This window comes from Crocuta crocuta, unplaced genomic scaffold (genome assembly GCF_008692635.1).
Source record: "Crocuta crocuta isolate KB4526 unplaced genomic scaffold, BGI_CrCroc_1.0 scaffold409, whole genome shotgun sequence".
Classification (NCBI taxonomy): domain Eukaryota; kingdom Metazoa; phylum Chordata; class Mammalia; order Carnivora; family Hyaenidae; genus Crocuta; species Crocuta crocuta.
This window is the reverse complement of record NW_027528006.1, coordinates 3,412,981-3,438,029: the sequence shown is the minus strand read 5'-3', so window position 1 is coordinate 3,438,029 and position 25,049 is coordinate 3,412,981. Positions and strand designations below refer to the sequence as shown.

The 25,049-nt window shown below is 41.0% G+C and overlaps 1 non-coding gene across 1 annotated transcript; it reads right to left on the bottom strand.

Moving 5' to 3' along the window:
- Positions 1 to 3,026: 3,026 nt before the first annotated feature.
- On the bottom strand, positions 3,027 to 3,130 carry LOC144222421 (U6 spliceosomal RNA). The gene has a single exon (XR_013332400.1). It is a non-coding gene; the product is annotated as a U6 spliceosomal RNA (small nuclear RNA).
- Positions 3,131 to 25,049: the final 21,919 nt, after the last annotated feature.

Sequence of the window (25,049 nt, the reverse complement as noted above, 5' to 3'; positions counted from 1 at the left end):
TTCATAGTCTGTGATTTTAGTAATTTGTTCTAGAATGTAGTTGAGGGTGATCAGCAGATCCATCATTTACAATATCTACTTCTTGCCATGTTTGGAAGGTCAGGGATATATTTGCCCTCTATCAATCTGACAGCATTTCTCTTGTTTGTCTTGATTTCTCAAAGATGGCTGACCACAGATGTAGCAGTCTCAAGGCATATTCTGAAATTATACTTAGAAATAGTATGTACAGGTCTCATTTGGACACATTTTAGAAGAGTTAGGAGGTTCTTTATTAAGTCTCCTCTTCTGCCTTTCCTGGCTAGAGCTCACTCTACTTTTACAAGGAAGAAAGGAAAATAGCATTTGTAGAAATCAAACTTCTCTCTGTTCCTTATTATTATAGCATCATTTTTGAAGGTCTGAAAACTTGTGTCTCTCATGCTTTCATTTTTCTCAAAATACAACTCAAATACAAGCCCAGTTTATTGTTCTATTTCCCCACAATCTTGAGTTCACTTTATACTTTTGCTTGCTTTGGCATTATTCTTATACTTCTGTGCCACTTTTTAATATTGCCCTTGGTAATGAATCCTTTTATCATCTTCTGTTCATTCCATTAAAAATTTTTTACTTATTAATTTAGAGAGAGAGAGAGATAGTGGGGGAGGGATCAAGAGAGAGAGGGAGACATAATTCAAAGCAGGCTCCAGGCTCGGAGCTCTCAGCACAGAGCCTAACACAGGGCTTGAACTCATGAACTGTGAGATCATGATCTGAGCCAAAGTTAGATACTTAACTGACTGGGCCACCCAGGTGCCCCATTGTTCACCCTCTTTTAAAGTTTGAGATCCTAGAAATGCTGTGTATTGTCTTTCTTGTATAAAACATACCCATAAGCATGAGCTAAGACTTCCAGGGTTTTTTTTTTTTTTTTTTTTTTGCTTTTGTTTTTTTCAAAAATTAGAGCAAGAATCTAAAAATACCTTCAAACCAGTTTGAATGCAGAATCATTCTAGATTTGTATGGTTTCCCCCTAATCTTCTACATTTGTCTCACTCCCAACTGATTCAACACCAATTTTTGGACTTATATTTGATCAATTGATGTAGTATTTACTGAAATTGTGTAATTAATATTGTGTAACTACAACTAAAACTGGCAAAGATGTATTTGGGAACAAAATCCAATTGCTTCTTGTTAAGCATTCAACTTAGCTGGTAGGAACACTAATTCATGAACATTTTAGGGTAGCTTTCTAGCCTAAGCATAGGTGAGCAGTAAGTGTAAGTCAGTGCATTTTATAGACATAGTAGAGAGCGTTGGTTAATCTGGTGAGTTGGTAAATGGAGGTTGACTAAGAGAGCTCCTACTGTAGAATAAAGATGTGCTCCCTCTGATGAAATTGCAAAATAGTACCAGTTCAATATGAGCCTTCTGATTAGAATGAATTCTACTCTACACTATACTCTATCATAACACCTGTAATACTTTATTTTCCTAATGTCTACATCTGCTGGACAGTGAATTTCTCGAGGGCAGAGATTGTCCTCAATAAATGGTTAGGTGAATATATTTAAAAAATTATTTTAGTGTGACAATGAAAAGGCGAGGAAGAAAAGTAATGCATGGACAGATACAGATTCAGAAAACGAAATGTCAAAACCACCCTGGGATATTGCTACAGTGAAACATGTCACTTTCTGCTCTCTGAGGATCCATAGTCATTGGTCATAGAAAGGCCAATGGGAGCTGGAAATAGAAAGCAAGCTAATTCTCAATTTCTGAAAATTCCAAAGAACAACAGAACTTGAAATACATAATATTTTTTAAAGTTAATTTATTTATTTTGAGAGAGAGCAAACACAAGCAGGGAAGGTGCCCTGAGGTGGAAAGAGAGGGAAAGAGAGAATCCTAAGCAGACTCAACACAGTCAATGTGGAGCCTGATGCAGGGATTCGAACTCATGAATAGGGAGATCATGACCCCAGCCCAAACCAAGAGTCTGAACTTACCTGACTGAGCCACCCAGGAGCCCTAAATTACATAACATTTTTACCCTTAGCCATAATATTTGCATTTAACAAAACTCATTCTGTTTTAGAACAATGGTAAAATGGTGCTCATTTAGGCTTAATTAGTACAGATTGTGATAATTTGCAGGAACTGTTCTGTAATTATTCTGCTTCTTCACTAGATGGTGCTTGTGAGCCAATTAGAAAAAGATTGAGTTTATAGTTTATTCACTGAAGGGGAAGCAAAAGGAAATTTGTGAATTAAATAGAAAAAGGCTATGAAAAATTAGAAAAATCTAAGACAGCCCTTTATAGTTGTTAGAGTACTTGGAGAAAATCTCATCTTCCTTTTTGGTAAAAATATTAAACTCTTGAAAGAAAAAAACTCATTAAGAGCAGTCACCGAATTCTGAATGTTTTGTGGGCTGTCCAAATTTAGTGAATTAAAAAATTCTCTTTCCTCTGCTTAAAATACAGCATTAATCTTTGGCTGGAAGCAAAACCATTTAAATTGTTACATTATGAGAGTAGTTGTTTCATTTCATAATGTTACTTTGTGAAATGGGTTATTGTCTAGATTTTAAATGATGTGTGATAGGCAATATTCCTTTCCTTTAATTTAGAAGCATTAAAGTGTAGGGGTTGAAAGAGAAGCCTCTGGATTCATACTGCTTGGAGTTTACCCCAGATCTGCCCCTTCCTAGCTGTGCAATTTTGGTACTTCACCTCTCTAAATTTCTTTTCCTTCGTCTTGTAAAATGAGGGTGGCATCGTTTCCATCTTATGTATAAAACAATGTTTGTATAAAAGACTAAAAACGGTGCCTGCACATAGTAAGCCCTCAAAAAATGTTAACATTCTTGACATTTCTCATCACGTTTCACTTTTTAATAAAGACTGATATGGTCTCAGTCATAAGAGAATCATGGAAAATGTTGATTTAATTAAGTCCACACTTCTTTGCTTCTTTTTTTCTCATTCCAGTATTCTAACCTATTACTACTCTGCCTTTATCTATGAAACTCACTTATATTTTACCAGGTATTTGTCTCAGGGACAAATTATGTTCTTGTGCAGGGGCCATGCTAATCTCTGCATCATTCCAATTTTAGTCTAAGTGCTGTCGAAGTGAGGACAAGGCATTTATGTCCTAATGTGTGGTTGTCATCGTGTAGCTTCTTCTGAATTTCAGGGAAGATGGCTTTGCTCTCTCATTACAGTTCCTGAGGTTGGATGAGGGCGGTGACTGACGGCAAACTTCCTCCAGGGGAGCTTCTGTTGCTGACACTACCTGATGGTTGCTATGGTGGTTGACAAGTATCACGGCAAAGAAAGAAAAGTGTGTGGGGAAGAAATTATTCAAAAGAAATATTTTTTCTTCCCCAAATGGTGGCCATGTGGATGAGAAAAAGAAAAGGACGACCATTTGAATAGATAGATCAAAACTGAAGAAAGGCTATGTCCACATCTAAGAAGTATCATGAACAGATTCCCCAGTCACAGTTTTTGTTTACATTTCTATGTTTAGTGTGTATGTGGAACCCCGGACCCCAACGTAACACTTGTCATCATACGATATGACTGACAGGACCCGTGTCCTTTGTGCTGAAATACAGGATATGATATGTGAAGAAAAGGTAAGTGGACCATCATGGGCACAAGACAGCTTGTATTTACTAAAGAGTTGCTCTGCTAGGGGGGATGGTAGAAATTCTACCTGAAGAGTTACATTTAATGCTCACTAAAACTCCACAAACTTGCCTTTATTATCATCCCCAGTTGTCATTATTGCCAATATCACCACTGAGCTTTTCCTAGATTGCAAAGTCAGCAAATTGTGGAGCTACTATTCAAACCCAGTTCCATCTGACTCCAGAGCATCAGCATTTATCCATTATCCTGGGATGTCAGTTCAAACAAAGACATTGTTTGAATTGATGCTGGAAGTATAGGCAGCATCCTAAATGACACGTTTCCTAATTAGTCTTCCCTGCTGAGACATTAACTTGTCAATGTAGGGCATTATCCTTCATTGGTTCCTTGCATGCCTGGGTAGTCAGGAATCAATCTGTCCTTCATAATTTGAAGATGATACCACCACATGTGTGTTGTGGCCGAGAAAAACCAGCATCCGACAAGCAGTTCTTTCCACATCATGTATACATGCAGATTGCTCTCTGGTTTGTGGCTCCAGCCTCTGTTGGCAGAGCTTTGCTTCTGTATTTTGTTCTGCCAAAGTGTGGTTAGCTGACACTTCACTTGAAAAAGGCTTCACTATCACTGAGACTATACACTCATCAGGGCATCTTCTGTTTCTGTCCCTGGCCTTTCTTAGCTTTGCCACACCATCGTCTGGATTGAAGGATCATCAGAAGGCTTTCGGCTTCCTGGGTTTTATATGCAAGACTTGTTAAAATAGTGTGCTGAGGTCCTTTTAAATACACACCTGGTCTATTAGACCTGAGTTGTGATGATTCACTATTTCAAGGCTAGTGGACAGAATGAACTGCCAACCTTAGTTACTGAGTCTTGCCATTTGCTGTTCTCAGGCCTGAGATAGTTGCCTATTGGACGGAAGATGCTGGCCATGTGTCAGAGTTGTAGGGACGCTTGGTCACTCTCCCTGTTTTATAAAACTTTATTGTGATCAGGTACTTGAGTACACTTCCAGGGACCACTATTCTATAGTTCTTATTAGTCACCCTGTAACTAACTGTCCATGTAGAAAGATAGCTAGTGATTGGGACTAGGGGTGTATTTGATGACAGTGGGTCATGATGGCTTGGTAGTCACCTAAAAAGAAAGCAGCTGCAGTGAACTCATCTCCTTTGTACAACATCATCCCTTTTCCTCTTCCTCCTTCTCTTTCTGGACCATATGTATTGACTATACACTGTTAGCAAGGTATTAGGTTAAGCCAGGGTTTCTCAGCCTCAGACTGGTATATTAGTCCAAATAAGCCTTTGTTGTGGAAGGCTGTCCTGTGCATTGCAGGATATTAAGGAGCATTTTTGTTCTTTACCTACTAAATGTTGGTAGCAGTCTCTCATCCTCTAGTTGTGATAATCAAAAGTATCTTCAGACATTACTTATGTCTCTAGGGGGGAAATTAGCCCTAGTTGAAAACCACTGGTCTAAGGTCATTAGTCCTCATAATAATTCTATGAAAGAGGTAGAATTATTATCTCCCATTTTACAGGTGAAGAAATGGAAGTGTATAATGTTAAGAATTTGTCGAGGGTAATACAAAGAGTAATTTCTGAAGCTGAGAGAGCAGCACAAATCTGGCTCCAAATCCTGATGTCTTCTGCCTATCTGCCATACTAATTACTAGTATATGAATATTGGGTTCTCTTACTGATTCAGTGTCCTCTGATAGTCCAGTCCTGGGCCATATTTAACTACTTTCAATCCCTGCATATATTTTATTTTTTCATTATTCTGTGCCTTTGCACACACATGCTGTTCCTTCTGCCTAAGATTAACTTTGCTCCCTCTTTCCATATTAAGAAAGCAAATTAATCTTTGTAGCCCGAGCTCTAATGTCATCTCTTCTATAACACTAGACCTGGTCACTGTACATATACCTACCCATTCCCACCTCAACAAGTTGCCTGGGTATTTTGTACTTACAGGTAGGACACAGATAGAATAGTGAGCTTCTAAAAACATAAAATGTAAAGAAATAAGATTATGTTTTAAGAGTTAAAATGTGTAATTAACACATAATAGATTAGAGATTGACAAAGTGATTTTAAAGAGACCAAATTGTCCCTGGCTTAAAAGCTTTGGCTATTTCCTTTTTTAAAAATATGTTTTATTTTTAAGTAATCTATATACCCAACGTGTGGCTAGAACTCATGAGCCTGAGATCAAGAGTTGCATGTTCTGCCCACTGAGGCAACCTAACTTTGGCTATTTCCTGATAAAAGGATTGTTCTAGGGGTGCCTGGGTGGCTCAGTCAGTTAAGCATCAGACTTCGGCTCAGGTCATGATCTCACAGTTCGTGGGTTCAAGCCCTGCATCAGGCTCTGTGCTGACAGCCAGCTCAGAGCCTGGAGCCTGTTTCAGATTCTGTGTCTTTCTCTCTCTCTGACCCTCCCCTGTTCACGCTGTCTCTTTCTCTCAGAAATAAATAAAAAACATTAAAAAATTGTTATAAAAAATGGATTGTTCTATTCAAAGAAAACAGTTTGTCCATTAGAATAGGGCTTGGAATCATAGGAACAAAGTCAGAAGCATCTGGTGATGATGTCCATCCCAGCACCATCCAGAGTAAAGGGTGAGATCGGTCATAATCATGTAAGCACCCAGTTTGTCTGTTTGGTTACGTCTACTGTGGATACTGAGACAGCAGAGTGGTAGAGCCTGATTTTGTTATGTGTTTGAATATCCACTACATCATTATTTCCTTAGGGATAAAGCACATATCATAGGGCACAGACAAGATGATGTAGGTAATACATGCACATCCTTAAATAACATAGACTCATATTGTGAAAGTTATCCACTTACAGTTTTCTATGAGACATTCTGATACTAAGCAGAAAGTTTAGCTTTAGTAAGTTTAGCTTTAGTATGTCTTTAATTCCCTTAACATCAATCTCCCTTTTAGACAGAGGGAGAACAGGACTTGCACTCAGGTCCTTTGCAAATCATAACTTCTAGTTAAGTTTAATATTGTTGCTTGGTTTCCATTTATTTTTGTTTCTATAATATGTTTTGTCGAACCAATCAGAGGCAAGTTATATTAGTTTTCCATTTAAGGAAGTGATTTAAAGTTTGTTTTAAAATAAACTTTAGGTAACAAAACGAATGAACTTCAAGAAAAAAATTAAAAAAGTAAGTATATGGGTGTGGTAAACAGATATGTCAAAGTTAGGTAGGATTAGAATGGCCAACTCATCCTGATAGAAAAACAGAAAATCCTAAATCCCACCTCAGTCCTGTGCAAGTTGCGATGATTGGTCACCCTAAGTAGAAAATGAAAATATTCAGTGTTTCACACACACTGTACTGACTCATTCAAACTGCAGGACAGTTCAGCCCAGATCATTCTAATGAAGAGACTTACAGAGGTGTGGTCAGGTTGAGGGAACAAACAGTGGATACTGAGGCGGTCCACAGCCACTACTAACAGTGGATACTGAGGCAGTCCACAGACACTACAAACAAACAGTGGATACTGAGGCGGTCCTCAGAGACTACAAACAGTGGATACTGAGGTGGCCTACAGACACTACAAACAAACGGTGGATACTGAGGCGGTCCACAGATGCTACAGACAGTGGATACTCAGGCGGTCCACAGACACTACAAACAGTGGATACTGAGGCAGTCCACAGAGACTACAGACAGTGGATACTGAGGCGGTCCACAGACACTACAAACAGCGGATACTGAGGCAGTCCACAGACACTACAAACAGCGGATACTGAGGCAGTCCACAGACACTACAAACAGCGGATACTGAGGCAGTCCACAGACACTACAAACAGCGGATACTGAGGCAGTCCACAGACACTACAAACAGCGGATACTGAGGCAGTCCACAGACACTACAAACAGCGGATACTGAGGCAGTCCACAGACACTACAAACAGCGGATACTGAGGCAGTCCACAGACACTACAAACAGCGGATACTGAGGCAGTCCACAGACACTACAAACAGCGGATACTGAGGCAGTCCACAGACACTACAAACAGCGGATACTGAGGCAGTCCACAGACACTACAAACAGCGGATACTGAGGCAGTCCACAGACACTACAAACAGCGGATACTGAGGCAGTCCACAGACACTACAAACAGCGGATACTGAGGCAGTCCACAGACACTACAAACAGCGGATACTGAGGCAGTCCACAGACACTACAAACAGCGGATACTGAGGCAGTCCACAGACACTACAAACAGCGGATACTGAGGCAGTCCACAGACACTACAAACAGCGGATACTGAGGCAGTCCACAGACACTACAAACAGCGGATACTGAGGCAGTCCACAGACACTACAAACAGCGGATACTGAGGCAGTCCACAGACACTACAAACAGCGGATACTGAGGCAGTCCACAGACACTACAAACAGCGGATACTGAGGCAGTCCACAGACACTACAAACAGCGGATACTGAGGCAGTCCACAGACACTACAAACAGCGGATACTGAGGCAGTCCACAGACACTACAAACAGCGGATACTGAGGCAGTCCACAGACACTACAAACAGCGGATACTGAGGCAGTCCACAGACACTACAAACAGCGGATACTGAGGCAGTCCACAGACACTACAAACAGCGGATACTGAGGCAGTCCACAGACACTACAAACAGCGGATACTGAGGCAGTCCACAGACACTACAAACAGCGGATACTGAGGCAGTCCACAGACACTACAAACAGCGGATACTGAGGCAGTCCACAGACACTACAAACAGCGGATACTGAGGCAGTCCACAGACACTACAAACAGCGGATACTGAGGCAGTCCACAGACACTACAAACAGCGGATACTGAGGCAGTCCACAGACACTACAAACAGCGGATACTGAGGCAGTCCACAGACACTACAAACAGCGGATACTGAGGCAGTCCACAGACACTACAAACAGCGGATACTGAGGCAGTCCACAGACACTACAAACAGCGGATACTGAGGCAGTCCACAGACACTACAAACAGCGGATACTGAGGCAGTCCACAGACACTACAAACAGCGGATACTGAGGCAGTCCACAGACACTACAAACAGCGGATACTGAGGCAGTCCACAGACACTACAAACAGCGGATACTGAGGCAGTCCACAGACACTACAAACAGCGGATACTGAGGCAGTCCACAGACACTACAAACAGCGGATACTGAGGCAGTCCACAGACACTACAAACAGCGGATACTGAGGCAGTCCACAGACACTACAAACAGCGGATACTGAGGCAGTCCACAGACACTACAAACAGCGGATACTGAGGCAGTCCACAGACACTACAAACAGCGGATACTGAGGCAGTCCACAGACACTACAAACAGCGGATACTGAGGCAGTCCACAGACACTACAAACAGCGGATACTGAGGCAGTCCACAGACACTACAAACAGCGGATACTGAGGCAGTCCACAGACACTACAAACAGCGGATACTGAGGCAGTCCACAGACACTACAAACAGCGGATACTGAGGCAGTCCACAGACACTACAAACAGCGGATACTGAGGCAGTCCACAGACACTACAAACAGCGGATACTGAGGCAGTCCACAGACACTACAAACAGCGGATACTGAGGCAGTCCACAGACACTACAAACAGCGGATACTGAGGCAGTCCACAGACACTACAAACAGCGGATACTGAGGCAGTCCACAGACACTACAAACAGCGGATACTGAGGCAGTCCACAGACACTACAAACAGCGGATACTGAGGCAGTCCACAGACACTACAAACAGCGGATACTGAGGCAGTCCACAGACACTACAAACAGCGGATACTGAGGCAGTCCACAGACACTACAAACAGCGGATACTGAGGCAGTCCACAGACACTACAAACAGCGGATACTGAGGCAGTCCACAGACACTACAAACAGCGGATACTGAGGCAGTCCACAGACACTACAAACAGCGGATACTGAGGCAGTCCACAGACACTACAAACAGCGGATACTGAGGCAGTCCACAGACACTACAAACAGCGGATACTGAGGCAGTCCACAGACACTACAAACAGCGGATACTGAGGCAGTCCACAGACACTACAAACAGCGGATACTGAGGCAGTCCACAGACACTACAAACAGCGGATACTGAGGCAGTCCACAGACACTACAAACAGCGGATACTGAGGCAGTCCACAGACACTACAAACAGCGGATACTGAGGCAGTCCACAGACACTACAAACAGCGGATACTGAGGCAGTCCACAGACACTACAAACAGCGGATACTGAGGCAGTCCACAGACACTACAAACAGCGGATACTGAGGCAGTCCACAGACACTACAAACAGCGGATACTGAGGCAGTCCACAGACACTACAAACAGCGGATACTGAGGCAGTCCACAGACACTACAAACAGCGGATACTGAGGCAGTCCACAGACACTACAAACAGCGGATACTGAGGCAGTCCACAGACACTACAAACAGCGGATACTGAGGCAGTCCACAGACACTACAAACAGCGGATACTGAGGCAGTCCACAGACACTACAAACAGCGGATACTGAGGCAGTCCACAGACACTACAAACAGCGGATACTGAGGCAGTCCACAGACACTACAAACAGCGGATACTGAGGCAGTCCACAGACACTACAAACAGCGGATACTGAGGCAGTCCACAGACACTACAAACAGCGGATACTGAGGCAGTCCACAGACACTACAAACAGCGGATACTGAGGCAGTCCACAGACACTACAAACAGCGGATACTGAGGCAGTCCACAGACACTACAAACAGCGGATACTGAGGCAGTCCACAGACACTACAAACAGCGGATACTGAGGCAGTCCACAGACACTACAAACAGCGGATACTGAGGCAGTCCACAGACACTACAAACAGCGGATACTGAGGCAGTCCACAGACACTACAAACAGCGGATACTGAGGCAGTCCACAGACACTACAAACAGCGGATACTGAGGCAGTCCACAGACACTACAAACAGCGGATACTGAGGCAGTCCACAGACACTACAAACAGCGGATACTGAGGCAGTCCACAGACACTACAAACAGCGGATACTGAGGCAGTCCACAGACACTACAAACAGCGGATACTGAGGCAGTCCACAGACACTACAAACAGCGGATACTGAGGCAGTCCACAGACACTACAAACAGCGGATACTGAGGCAGTCCACAGACACTACAAACAGCGGATACTGAGGCAGTCCACAGACACTACAAACAGCGGATACTGAGGCAGTCCACAGACACTACAAACAGCGGATACTGAGGCAGTCCACAGACACTACAAACAGCGGATACTGAGGCAGTCCACAGACACTACAAACAGCGGATACTGAGGCAGTCCACAGACACTACAAACAGCGGATACTGAGGCAGTCCACAGACACTACAAACAGCGGATACTGAGGCAGTCCACAGACACTACAAACAGCGGATACTGAGGCAGTCCACAGACACTACAAACAGCGGATACTGAGGCAGTCCACAGACACTACAAACAGCGGATACTGAGGCAGTCCACAGACACTACAAACAGCGGATACTGAGGCAGTCCACAGACACTACAAACAGCGGATACTGAGGCAGTCCACAGACACTACAAACAGCGGATACTGAGGCAGTCCACAGACACTACAAACAGCGGATACTGAGGCAGTCCACAGACACTACAAACAGCGGATACTGAGGCAGTCCACAGACACTACAAACAGCGGATACTGAGGCAGTCCACAGACACTACAAACAGCGGATACTGAGGCAGTCCACAGACACTACAAACAGCGGATACTGAGGCAGTCCACAGACACTACAAACAGCGGATACTGAGGCAGTCCACAGACACTACAAACAGCGGATACTGAGGCAGTCCACAGACACTACAAACAGCGGATACTGAGGCAGTCCACAGACACTACAAACAGCGGATACTGAGGCAGTCCACAGACACTACAAACAGCGGATACTGAGGCAGTCCACAGACACTACAAACAGCGGATACTGAGGCAGTCCACAGACACTACAAACAGCGGATACTGAGGCAGTCCACAGACACTACAAACAGCGGATACTGAGGCAGTCCACAGACACTACAAACAGCGGATACTGAGGCAGTCCACAGACACTACAAACAGCGGATACTGAGGCAGTCCACAGACACTACAAACAGCGGATACTGAGGCAGTCCACAGACACTACAAACAGCGGATACTGAGGCAGTCCACAGACACTACAAACAGCGGATACTGAGGCAGTCCACAGACACTACAAACAGCGGATACTGAGGCAGTCCACAGACACTACAAACAGCGGATACTGAGGCAGTCCACAGACACTACAAACAGCGGATACTGAGGCAGTCCACAGACACTACAAACAGCGGATACTGAGGCAGTCCACAGACACTACAAACAGCGGATACTGAGGCGGTCCACAGACGCTACAGACAGTGGATACTGAGGCGGTCCACAGATGCTACAGACAGTGGATACTGAGGCGGTCCACAGAGACTACAGACAGTGGATACTGAGGCGGCCCACAGACGCTACAGACAGTGGATACTGAGGTGGTCCACAGACGCTACAGACAGTGGATACTGAGGCGGTCCACAGAGACTAGCAACAACTGGAAACTATCACCTATCTGGAGGCTGAAGACACAAGGGAGAGGAAGGGGTGTTTCCAGGCTCAGGGCCCAGTCGGTGGAGTTGGAGCATAGATGATGAGAATCCCAGTGGTCTTGAGAGATGAGGGTCCTGCCAAGAGAAGTGGAACCAAGCAAGGAGAAAGCAAGGAAGAAACATCCCAACGTTTCTCTTTTCCCACCCTCTAATTTCCTCCTGGTGCCTCTCAATAGCTGAACTCAAACTGAAGCCTCTGGCAAGGAGGATAGGGGCGTGTGTGTGGGTCACGGGGGCTAATCTTTCTGGACATAGTGCAAGGCAAAGAAAGGCAGAAAATGAAGATAGAGGGAAGGGGAGCAGAGGAAAACCACATAACTTCCAAGTTCATTAGATCTTCTTCTGGTATGGCTTGTAATGTATGTACAGGGAGACAATAGCTGGTCAGCCGGACCCATAAGTGTTTGTTTATTTTTTCTTTCTCACTAGATATTAATGAATCAGCAAATTGGTTTGATAAACCAGGATTTTGTGAGCTTTGTCAGAGTAATTTTTCCCCTGTCTAATAAGCTCTGGGATACTGTTTCTGAGAAACAAATAGATTCAGGATTTGGTAAATTTACAAAGCAAATGTCACCTTATTCTAGATTTCATGCATAGTCAACTGGCTTCCCTCAGACAAAAAAAATAGACCCTAATTTTACAATTGAATGAGCTGTACTCCTTTCACTAAAGTGTTACAGTTATTATCTCCATTTTAGCACTCTTTGAGATACCCAATTGCCATAGTGACTGAATTTCTCACCCACAAACTGGTCTTGCTCATGAACTAGATTGCATCTCTTACTACCCAATCCATCATAGTGCTTAGATCCAGAGTCCTTAGTGTATCATATAAAGTTCTTCAATTTTGGCTCTTGATTTCCTCTTTAGTTTAGTTTTGGATGATATATCTGTTTTGATCATTTTACTTTCAACTTTGTTATGCCCTTATATGTTTTTTTAAATTTAAATCTAAGTTAGTTAGCACATAGTGTAATAATGGTTTCAGGAATAGAATTTAGTGATTCATCACTTACATATGATGCCCAGTGCTCATCCCAACAAGTGCCCTCCTTAATGTTCCTCACCAGTTTAGCCCATGCCCCCACCCAACACCCTGCCAGCAACCCTCAGTTTGTTCTCTGTATATAAGAATCTCTTATGTTTTGTCTCCCTCTCTGTTTTTATCTTACTTTTGCTTCCCTTCCACTATGTTCATCTGTTTTGTTTCTTAAGTTCCACACATGAGTGAAATCATGTGATATCTGTCTTTCTCTGACTGACCTATTTCACTTAGTATAATACAGTCTAGTTCTATCCACGTTGTTGCCAATGGCAAGATTGCATTCTTTTTGATCACTGAGTAGTATTCCATTCTATTTCTGTACCACAACTTTATCCATTCATCAGTCGATGAACATTGGGCTTTTTCCATAATTTGGCTATTGTCAATAGTGCTGCTATAAACACTGAGGTGCATGTGCCCATTTGAATCAGCATTTTTGTATCCTTTGAATAAGTGCCTACTAGTGCAGCTGCTGGGTTGTAGGGTAGTTGTATTTTTAATTTTTTGAAGAACCTCCATACTGTTTTCCATAATGGCTGCACCAGTTCTATGCCCTTATGTTTTTGACTTGTTCCTTGTAAGCAGTTTATTATTTAATTTTTAAAAATCTAGCTATACACACACACATATTTATAATTATATTTATTTCTCTTCATATATTGAAAACCATGAGTTCATATCGATATTTATTAATTCCTATCTGATTCTATTTTTTTCTCTTTCTGTATTTGTAACTCAAAAGTGAGAACATTTGCTCCTATTACCTTAAATATATCTACTTGTTTGACCAGCTCCCCTGTTGGTATCCAGATTCCTAATGCTGCTGTTGTACCCTCCCTAGTGGATGCTCTTGTTATTTCCTTGGAGCTCCAATATGTCATGCCTACCTGCCCTTCTTATGTAGACCCTTGTCCTGCTTAGGCTTTGATACCCACATTCAGCTGCCTCTCTGTACGGATACATCTGCTCAGATTCTTATTTCTCCTTGTTGGGCTGCCCCTGTGATTGGACATCCTCTTCATTTTGTTTAGGTCTTGACTTCCGCAACTTGGTCACTTACCTGTATAGACACTGTGTCCAGATAGTAATAGCAGTATGGATATCCTTCTTACCTCACTTGGATTCTGATAAGCCCTGGCCTCCTTTGTAAAGATCTTCTCCCTGTTTGGGGTCCTGAGCCCAATGCCTCATGCCTGTCAGTTCCCCACACCCACATCAACTCCTTCATCTTTCATAGGACCACCCCTCTGTCGTACACCCCACATCAGACTACAATATTGCATGGGTGTTCTTATTACCCTGTTTAGGCTCTGACATCCCATGATGGACTCTTCATTCATGCCGGTCCTCTCTTTACTCTGCTTGAGCTGTGATTCCCTATCCTGGGCCACCATTCTCTATGGATGCCCTCCTCACCCTACTTTTCCTCCCTTCAAGGCTCTGACTCCCTATGACAGGAAACTCTCCTGTGGACACTCTACTTAATCCACTCAAGGCTATGATGCCCCACTCTGGGCCACCACCACTACCCCAGTCCAGGGGATGCCTACCTTGCTCTGCTTTTCCTAATGGCTTTAGAACCCAATTTTTAGGGAAGAAGAGGTAAGGAAGGAAAATAAAGGGAAAGGAAAGAGGAAGGGATGCCTTACATTTTTAAAAATATAACTCTGCTGTACTATTGAGAACAGACTAAAGGTGAGCAAGGGTAGAAGCAGGGATACCAGTTGGGAAGCTAATAATTTCTAGGTAAAATGTCAGTGGTTCCAGTTCATATGTGAGCAGTGGAGAGGAGCACTCATCATGTTATATACTTGTTGTTGAGATGAGATAGTACCAACAGGATTTGCTGACAGAATGAGTGGATGTGGGGTGAAAAGAGTCAAGGATCACTCCAAGATTTTTGTCCCGATCAAAAAGAAAGATGGAGTTGCCATTCATTGAAATGTGGAGACAAGTTGGAGAGGAGTAGGTCTGGGGATTGGAAATCAAGAGTTCAGTTTTGGACATATTAAATTTGAGATGCCTTTAGTCATCTAAGTGGAAATGTTATGTATAAGAGACAAGAGGTCAGGGGAGAGATTGGGGTTGGGGGTCATGAAGGTATATATGGAATTCATTCACTTGAGTTCACCTAGGAATAATACAGGTAGAGAACAGATGAAGACTCAGTACTCCAACATTTAGCATTTTGAAAGATAAGAAAAAAATCATGAAAAGAGACTGAATAATAACAGTCCCTAAAGTAGGAAAAGGACAAAGAGGGAGAGATGTCTCATAAGCCAAGGGAGGGGAGTGTTTCAAGAAGAAAGCAATGATGCTGATCCAGTAGAGTAAAACTGGTGATTCAGAAGAGAGTAGGAGCAACTGTAGAAACCATGAGCTTAATTTAAGTGAAAGCAGATGGGAACCATGTACAAGTGGAGGAGTTGGTCCCCAGTGGGACCATGGGCAGTTCACTGTTGTAACAGGCAGGAAGGCAGGTAGATAGAGTAGAACAAGTGATGAAGGTAACAGGTCGAAGGTTTCTTTCTTTCTTTTTTTTTTTTTGAGAGCAAGAATGAGGGTACAAGTGAGAAAGGAGGAGAGAGACAGAGAGAGAGAGAGAGAGAGAGAGAAGCGAGGCTCACCTGAGGTGGAGCTCATGTTTTTACTCGAAGTGGGTCTCAAGCTCACCCAATGCAGGACTTGAACTCACAAACTATGAAATCATGACCTGAGCCAAAATCAGATGCTGAACTGACTGAGCCACCCAGGTGCTCAGAAGGTACTCTTCTGATGGCTTCTATTTTCTTAATGAAGTTGGAAGTAAAGCCTAGAACTGAGATGAGGCAGAGGAGGTGTTTACAGTTCAATCTGAGATGTGTGAAATGGATTTTTAGGACAACAGAACAGTAAATGCATTAGGGAAATGAGAATTGCCAGACATTATCAGGAGACCTTTGTAGGTAACTGGAAATAAGTGTAAAATGAGATTTACTGCTGGTTTGCTTTTCTCTAGCCACATTGGGTTACTCAGGTTATGCACAGAGTAGGCAGAGAGTTGGATTTTGGTAGAATTAGAGATCTGTAAGAGGGACAAGGGAGTTGACTTTGAAGAACCTAAAAACTTCTAGGCTACTAAATATTGCTCATGTAAAGTTCTTTTTTTAAAACAATTTTTTAGGTGTGCCTGGGTGGCTCAGTCAGTTAAGCGTCCAGCTCTTGGTTTCTGCTCAGGTCATGATCTCATGGTTCGTGAGTTCAAACCTCACATCAGGCAGCACAGAGCCTGCTTGGGATTCTCTCTTTCCCTTTCTCTCTGCTGCTCGCCTGCTCACAGTGTCTGTCTCTCTCAGACAAATAAATAAATAACAAAAAACTTTAAAAAATAAAAAAATTTAAAGTTTTATTTATTTAAGTAATGCCTACACCGCATGTGGGGCTCAAACTCATGACTCTGAGATCAAGAGTCACATGCTCTACCAACTGAACCAGCAAGGCACCCCTTAGTGGTTTTGTATTAAGTTAATAGATCAGAATGTTTTTAAATATTAACATGTTAGTCTTTTGGCATATGGGTAATACTAACATTTTCAGATTTGGCTAAAAAACAAAATAAAGCAGAGTACCCTCTAGCTCTATCAATGTTGTTGTAAATGGCAAGATTGCATTCTTTTTTATGGCCAAGTAATATTCCATTATATATGATATATATTATTATATATATTAAATAAATACAAAAGAATTATATATCCATTATATATAATAATAATCCATTATTATATATATACATATATATACTTATATATGTATGTATATATATATATATAAATTCCAGTCAGAGAAAGACAAATATTGAGTGATTTTACTCATATGTGGAATTTAGGAAATGAAACAAACAAGCAAAGGGAAAAAAGAGAGAGAGAGAGAGAGAGAGAGAGGCAAACCAAGAAACAGACTCTTAACTATAGAGAACAAAGTGAGGGTTACGAGAGGGGAGGTGGGTGGAGGGATGGGTTATATAGGTGATGGGCATTAAGGACTGCACTTGTGATGAGCACCAGGTGTTGTATTGAGATGCTGAATCATCATATTGTACACCTGAAACCAATATTACATGTATGTTAACTACCTGGAATTTAAATAAAAGTCAAAAAAAGAGAGAGATTAGACCTTACAGTAAAAACAAAACAAATAAAGCAAAATCTAACAACTTTAGTAAAATTTTACATTTTTGTGTGAAATCACTTGATTTATTCATTCACCAAAGGTTGTCTATATATGTGCCAGGGTGTAGGCTAAAGCACTAGGGACACACAGATGAATGAGACATGATCTTTACTAGTTTTGGACTTGGGTGTTTTTTTTTTATTTGAAAAATAATAGCAAGAGCTTATACAGTAACTACAGGACAGAATCCTAAATACAAGTAGATGAAAATAATAATAGGAAGGATTCTAGATCCTGATTTACTGAGCTCTTATTTCTGTTCCTCCATGTACTGTCTATGTGAACTCCAGAAAGTAATGAACTTTTCTAAGTTTCAGTTTCCATGTTATACAATGGACATAATAATAGCACCTTCTTTATACAGGTGCTATTAGGATTATGCTATTTAATGCAATTTAGACACTTAGTGTTATTAGCACATGGGTGCTCAGTAAATATTCACTATTATTGTTATTATCACTATACACTTATACAAAGTGTTTGGTGAAAGCCAAAGTTAACTGAAGGCATGATTACACAATGAGTTTGTGCCTTAAATTGTTTGCAAAGCTGTAAGTAAAAGCCTACTCAAATTATTGCACATTAGAAATGAACTTACTAATAAATTTATGAAGTTATAAAAAGTGGACGATAAAGTATTTACATGACACAAATTTTAGAGGCAAGATAATGGATGAGCACACAAGGTGAGCATAGCCATGGGAGTGCATACCAGGCTGGGCGGGAATTGAGAAGCAATCAAAGTGATGAGGCAATGGTAACTTCATGAATGAAAGTAGGAAATAGAGAACTCAAATTTCCTCTGACCAACAGTTCTTTTCCCCCAAGGCATTGTCAGTAATATAATTTTAGCTTTTGTAAGTTGAGTTAGAGATCCGTTTCTACCACATCAGAAGAGGCCTGTAGTCAACATTGATAAATGATCCATAGTGTGTTCATGTCTTGTTATGCATCTGAAATAGTTTTTAAAATAGTTTGTTGAATTCCCTTTTTCTAGTGTTGTAGCAAAGCCGTTTTAGAGCTTCCCTTCTAAAATGGCTAGAACATTTCATCTATCCAACTCATGTAACTGTAATAGCTACAATTTATTTAGTCCTCATTATGCATTTTACTAAACACTCATGTGTGTGTATATGAAGTTATCTTTAATCCTTGCAATAGCTTTGTTTAGAAGGAATTTTCATATCCACTTGACAAATGAGGAAAGTAAGGCCTAGCCAGTCACACAGCCTGCCCATGGGACAGGCACCTGGGTAAATGATGAGAGCCGAATTTGAATGCATGTTGGCTTGACTCCAAAATCTGTGTGCCTTCTATGACTCAGAAGTATCTTTCAGAGGTTTAGTTTCTATCAATTAAAATGGCATGACAGAGGGGCGCCTGGGTGGCTTAGTCGGTNAAAAAAAATAAAATAAAATGGCATGACAGAGTCTTTACAACTGACTTTTGTGTCACAATTTTCTCAGTGGTACCAAATATTTCATAAAGGGATTTAAGATGTTGTTTGGGGATCATTTGATAGTGTTGTTGTTTGCACATTCAGCCTGCTAGCCCTGAAGCATCAGAGGATTGCAAAATCGTTACATACCCTCTCTGTGTATTCTATTTCTAATCAGATCCTTCTGTGATGTGGTCCATAGAGAAAGCAGTGGTGCCAGAGAGGGGTTGTAAATTCAGTTTATGAATCTTGGGAATGTTTCATTTTTCATTCAGCTTTGATATCTAAATATTGTCTTTGTTCTGGAACATTGGCATGAAGTATCCTGACAACCACATTTCTCAATCTGATATAAATTAACCTAATATCACCTTAACCCAGGCTAGCTCTCAGTTAAATGCTTTTATGATGTCACTAGCTTGTGGAACCGGCTGACGCACATTGTCTATCAATTTTTAGGGCTTTATTCAATCCTTTATTTCCTTGGCCTGGAGACAGTGTTGAATTGGGAGACTCGGTGAGTAAGGAGGATGGAAGATAAGCAGAGCATCATGTGAGTGTATCAGGTACAGGAGATATATACTTCTTAAACATACCTAGGAAGATCAGGTAGACAGGTTCTGGGTAGAGCTGTTGATAATTGACAATGTCACACCTGAACTTGACCAAGAGTTTTTAAAAGTTTTCTTATTAGGGACATTTCCAAAAATCCATAAAAGCAAAGGTAACTAGTACTAAACTCTAATATATCCATCATTCAGCTTCAACAATTGTCAGCAGTTTCCCAGTTTGATCTCTGCCCCCGGGGCTCCCATGCCTCCATGCCTTGACTTGCTTCCCCTTCCCTCCAAGGATTGGGAGCAAATTTCAGACCTCATTTTCTCTTGATCTATAAATACTTCAGTACATGTTACTAACAGTTAAGGGCTTAAAAGTATCATCACAAGACTATTGTCATATCTAACACAAATAACGTCAATTCTTTAATATAATCTAAAATGTAATATTTAAAAATTTCCCAGTTTTCTCAAAAATGTCTTTTCTAGTTGTCTTGTTAGAAGCAAAATATAAATAAGGCCTAATTTACATTTAGCTAAAATGTCTGTTAAGTTTTATTCAGTCTGTAACAGATTTTCTTCCCTCATATCCCCTTTTTCCTTGATGTCGTTAATTTGTTGAAAAAAACAAGTCATGGTTGCTACTGAATGTGCCTCACTCTGGATTTGCCTGACTGCATCTTCATGGCATCATTCAGTTTGTTCCCAGTTGTCTCACATACTTCCTGGAAATCGGTTGTTCAACTAAGGGACCATAATATTCAAATTTAAACAATTTTTGAGACGATTTCATAGGAGGTGCTGTGTACTTCTTATTACATCACACGAGGAGACACACAATTTCAAGTTGTCTCATTATTCAGGATGCTGACACGGACCAGTGTGTTCAGGTGTTTTCATCCTGATTCCTATCTCAAAGGGTTCCAGCAACCTTGACCTAATGGTCTTAGCAGCTGTCAACGACTTCATAGTTTTACAACTCTTTCTGCAGTAGAGTTGGTGTTCTTGTTCCCAACCACAATTTAGTTGCCCTCAGGTAGAGTTTGTGCCAAAGAGATGGGATAGTTAATTATTTTCTTATAGTATCAGTTTATTATTTCTGCATAGTGAGTTGTGCCCTTAGAGATTCAACGGTGACTGAAGAGGTGATTATTGTAGTTTTTTCTTACAGTGTTGATAAGCTCATAGATTTTTATATATGTGATGTGTTTTTAATTCCAGTATAATTAACATATAGTGTTACAGTAGCTTCAGGTGTACAGTATAGTGGTTCAACAATTCTATACATTACTCAGTGCTTATCATGGTAAGTGTACTCTTAATCCCCATCACCTATTTTCCTCATCCCCGCACCCCCTTCCCTTCTGGTAACCACCAGTTTGTTCTCTATAGTTAAGAGTCTGGGGCACCTGGGTGGCTCAGTCACTCAAGCATCCAACTCTTGGTTATCAGCTTAGGTCATGATCTCATGGTTCGTTAGGTTGAGCCCTACATTGGGCTCTGTGCTGATGGTGCAGAGCCTGCTTGGGATTCTCTCTGTCTCTCTCTCTCTCTCTGCCTCTCTCTCTCTCTCTCTCAAAATAAATAAAAGTATCTTTGAAAAGGTCTTTTTTTGGTTTGTCTCCTTTTTCTTTGTTTTTTCTTAAATTTCCCGTATAAGTAAAATCATATGTATTTGTCTTTCTTTGACTTTATTTCACTTAGCATTATATGTTCTAGCTCCATCCATGTTTTTGCAAATGGCAAGATCTCATTCTTTTTATAGTTGAATAATATTCCATTATATATATCAATCTTCTTTACTCAATTATCTATCAGTGGATACTTGAATTGCTTCTATAATTTGTCTATTGTAAATAATGCTGCAATAAATATAGGGGTACATAATCTTTTTGAATTACTGTTTTTGTGTTCTGTGCATAAATAGCCACTGGTGGAAATGCTGGCTTATATGATAATTTTACTTTTAATTTTTTGAGGAATCTCTATACTGTTTTCCATAGTGGCTGCACCAGTCTGCATTCCTACCCACTGCAGGAGGGTTCCTTTTTCTCTACATCCCTGCCAATACTTGTTGTTTCTTATGTTTTTGTTTTTGTTTATTTGATGTTAAAAATGTCTTTGTGCTAAAACATGGAAAGAGCCTAAGTGTCCATCAACGGACGAATGGATCAAGAAGATGTGGTTTATCTATACCATGGAATACTCCATGGCAATGAGAAAGAATGAAATCTGGCCATGTGTAGCAACATGGATGGACCTTGAGGGTGTTATGCTGAGCGAAATAAGTCAGGCAGAGAAGGATAAATATCATATGCTTGCACGTATAGGAGGATTAGGAGGAACTTAACGGAGGACCATGGGCGAGAAGAAGGGGGGAAATATTGGGGGAGAGGGAGAGAGGCAAACCATGAGAGACTCTTGAATGCTGAGAACAAACTGAGGACTGATGGGTGTGGGGGTGAGGGGGCAGATGGGCATGGAGGAGGGCACTTGTGGGGATGAGCACTGGGTGTTATATGGAAACCAACTTGACAATAAACTGTTTGTAAAAAAAAAAAAGTCTTTGCTTTGTGAGAGTCCTATTTAGCCAGTGGACTCATCTGAGTTCATTTCTATGTCCTATGGCATGACCTTGCTGTGCTCTGACAGCTTTCTTGACTTCTGGCACGACAAGTTCTCAGGCTCATCTTGTATATTACTTGCACAATCTAGAATGTGGCATTTAGAGATCTGAGTACTAGATGTGCTCGTTACTACTGAGTTGTCATTTTTCCAGGCCCTTTCAGAAGTAATTAATAAAATTTGTTTTTTAGAAAGAGAAAAGTAAATTCTGAATTCATTGTGACATTTCATATTCAAACGTGAGATACAGGGTTTTTATTTAATCACTTTGATTTTACAAGTACACCTCTTTTCTCTTATAATTGAAGCTTGATTCTAATCACATTAATGTATTACTTATTTACTTTATCCATATATATATATAATATTGGAGGTATATATAATAGTTCCAAAATAACAATGATATTAGGGTTGCTTGGGTGGTTCAGTCAGTTGAACATCCAACTTCAGTTCAGGTCATGGTCTCAAGGTTTGTGGATTCAAGTCCTGCATCAGGCTCTGCACTGAGAACTCAGAGCCTGGAGCCTGCTTCAGAGTCTGTGTCCTCCCTCTCTCTCTGCCCCTCCCCCACTTGTTCTCTCTCTCAAAAATAAATAAACATTAAAAAACAATGAATTATCACTACTAACAATAGACATTTAAATGTTGTTTAAGATTTTTTTGTGGTTCTTTGTATCCTTAGGATATATCCCACTATTAATGTGTAATACAAATAGTGTATTTTACAATACTTGAAACAATCCTTCCCTGTGTGGTCAGGCTTATTTATTTATTTAAAGTTTATTTTGGGAGAGAGAAGGAGCACGCGAGCACTCCGGGGGAGGGGCAGAGAGAGCAAATCCTAAGCAGGCTCCAGTGCTGTCAGTGCAGAAGCCCCAAGTGGGACTCAATCTCATGAACCATGAGATCATGACCTGAGCTGAAATTAAGAGTCTGATGCTTAACCAACTGAGCCACCCAGGCATCCCTGTGCTTATTTATTTTTAAATTTGGGGGATTGCCTCTGCGATTGGGGAAGCATACATTGAGATGCTGCCTACATTCGTTTGGGTCTCTGAGGCCACATGATTATAGAGCTCCTTGCTGACCAATAATGGACAGGCAGTGTGAGTGAATAATAATGTTTTATGTCATTGAGATTTTTCAGGTTTTCTTTACTACAGAAAAACCTAACCTATTTTGATGAATATGATCTTTTCATAGTAAGGATATTATTAACACTTTGTGATACAAATTGCAAATACTCTTCTCAGTTTGTCATTTGTGTTTTTACTTGGCTTGTGGAGCTTTTCGCCTTGTAAAAAATTATTGTCATTCTTAAATTTGTAAAAAATGTAGTCAAATATATCAGTCTTTTCCTTTATTGCTTCTGGGTTTTGAGTCATGGTTAGGAAAGTTTTTCTCAAGCCCAGATTACTCAGAAATTCAATCATGCTTTTGTTTGGTATTTTTATGGTGTTTTTGTATTTGTTGTTACATTTAGATCCCTAATTCACTTGGTGTGAGTTGGATACGTTCCCCACCCCCTATATGACTTTCTAGTTGTCTCCAAGCCACTTATTAAAAACTCATTTCCGGGGTGCCTGGGTGTCTCAGTCAGTTAAGCCTCTGGTTCTTGGATTCTACCCGGGTCATGATCTCACGGTTCGTGGGTTTGAGCCCCACATTGGGCTCTGTGCTGATGGCATGGAGCCTGCTTGGAATTCTCTCTCTTCTTCCTCTCTCTGCCGGTCCTATGCTCTCTCTCTCTCTTTCTCTCTCTCTCTCTCAAAATACATAACTTTATTTATTTTTTTTTAAATGTTTTATTTATTTCTAGGAGAGACAGAGAGAGAGAGAGAGACAGCGTGAGCAGGGGAGGGTCAGAGAGAGAGGGAGTCACAGACTGAAACAGGCTCCAGGCTCTGAGCTGGCAGTCAGCACAGAGCCCGACGCGGGGCTCGAACCCACGAACCGCGAGATCATGACCCAAGCGAAAGTCGGACGCTTAACCGACTAAGCCACCCAGGCGCCCCAAAATACGTAACTTAAAAAAAACTCATTTCCTCCAATTATTTGTGATGCTGTGTTTATTATATATTCAATTTTTATATGTACTATGGTCTATTTCTCAATTTTCTATTTCATTGGTCTGTTCATTCATGAGTGCTATTTTATTTTATTTTATCTATTTATTTATTTTTTTAAAAAGTAGACTCCAGGCTTGAACTCAGGGCCCCGAGGTCGAGTTGTGCACTGCACCGACTGCTCCAGCCAGGCATCCCCATGAGCCCTATTTTAATTATAGAGGCTGTAAAGTATATTAAATATTTGGTAAGACCATGCCTTCTCATTGCTCTTGTTTTAAGATTTTTGCTCACTGTTATTGCATGTCTCTTCTTCCAGACTTTATATCTAATGTGTCTAGTTTTTGAAAAAAATCAAGAGCTATTTTTATTTGGGTTTTATTAATTTATAAGTAAGTGTAGGGAGAAATGACATGTATATGATGTGGAGCCAGCAACAACACAGTGTGTTTTGAGAGTTTCAGAGAAATTTATAATTTTTCTCATATAGGCTTCAAACATTTCTTTTCACCTGATTTAAAAGTATACCTTGGATTATTACCAGTTTGATAAGGCAGGAAATGTGTCTTATTGTTTTAATTAGTATGAATTTCTAAGTCCTTACTCTACTGCAAACTGGTCACAACACCCTAGAATACCAGTTAATCTGTAACCCAAATTTCCCTTTCGGAATAAGAACAGATCTTGTTTGAGATTTCAGATTGAGGGAGAGAGGAACTGTAAAATGC